Source organism: Galeopterus variegatus, unplaced genomic scaffold (assembly GCF_000696425.1).
Source record: "Galeopterus variegatus unplaced genomic scaffold, G_variegatus-3.0.2 Scaffold11960, whole genome shotgun sequence".
In the NCBI taxonomy this organism is placed as follows: Eukaryota; Metazoa; Chordata; class Mammalia; order Dermoptera; family Cynocephalidae; genus Galeopterus; species Galeopterus variegatus.
The window spans coordinates 44,625-46,017 of NW_007738071.1; the positions used below are offsets into that span (position 1 = coordinate 44,625).

The 1,393-nt window shown below is 34.6% G+C and overlaps 1 long non-coding RNA gene across 1 annotated transcript in view; it reads left to right on the forward strand.

Moving 5' to 3' along the window:
• Positions 1–1,393, forward strand: part of LOC103610883 — a 3,896-nt gene that overhangs the window by 1,695 nt on the left and 808 nt on the right. The window lies entirely within an intron of this gene.

The following is a 1,393-nucleotide window of genomic DNA, read 5'->3' on the forward strand; positions in this document are numbered from 1 at the left end:
TATTCAGTGTCTCTGAAACAGTGAATAACTTGAAGTAGATGGTGTCTAAAGTCCATTTTAATGCTAACATTTTAAGGTTATATGATATTAAGATACTTTTCTATTTTTTCTCACCTTTGTGGAAAAATGATTGTTGGATTTTCCCTTGTATATAAAGATCAATAATTATCTATTAGTGCTTGCTTCCTGATGATGATGATAGCTAAAATAGAGCACTTAGCATGTCCCAAACACTGTACGAAGAGCTTTTAATGTAATGGGTTAGAAATCTGGGTCTATAACTCTTAATATCCTATGTTTAACAGCTAGGAGTGATGAACAGCTTAATACTTAAGTGTGGGTGTGCACGTGTGTGAACACGCGTGTGGACGTGCATGTGCGTGTGTGCGTGCACCTATGCTCATGTGCATGCGTTTAAATAATGATAATAGAAGAATTGCCTCAATAAATTATTTCAGCGATAGTTATGAGTCATATTACTAATCTGTCCTTAACTATATGTGTGCTGTTTTTATTTATGCTATATTGTTTGAAACATCTTTTTGTTACAATTAGGTTTGGAATAATGCCTTAACAGAACCATGTGAATATATTACCAAATATACAGGCAATTACATTATTAGCCTTCTAAAAAAAAAAGCAGGATGATGGTTGAAGCTTCTTCACATATGTGACACATAAAGTAGTGTCCTATAAAATATTTATTAATAATATTCTTCAGTAGAGAAACTTTTCAGCTTACCCCCTAATTTTAGAAAATGAAATTCTTATATAAATGTCTAAATAACTGTATTAAATTCTAGGACCAGAAAAGTCTTTCAGAGCCAGGTATAACCTCAATGCAGTGATTGTCCTTCAGCTAGCATGTGAAACAAATAGGACAAAAATTACTGATTTTCAGATTCTTTGTCAAAAACATTGGAAAACAGGTGTGAAAGAGAACAAAAAGATTAAAGAAGGCATGCCTTAAAAATTATCCTGTATTACAAGACACAATAAAGCAAATTTAATGATACCTTCACAAAAACTCCAAAGTGCTTCTAGTACTTGGAAAAATTATAATGACTTTTAGTCCACTTTATAATTTCATAAATCATAGCTCCACTGCTCTGAAAAAAAAAATTAGTTCACCTTCTTAATTTGCTCCTATAAAGCATTTATTAAATTCTGTAATTTTTCGCTTATTGAAGATGACAAGCGTTCAAAGGCGTGCATGTAAACCGGAGACTGGTTTCAGGCGCGGGTCCGGCTCCTGATCTCTGTCACTCCACATGTCATCATGGAGCAGTGTCTCACTGGGCATGCCTCCAGATGCATCCATCCATTCCAGCGCTTTGTATCTCACTGAATGCTAAGGAACAAGGAGTCTGCCGGTTTCACCTGAGTAAACGGA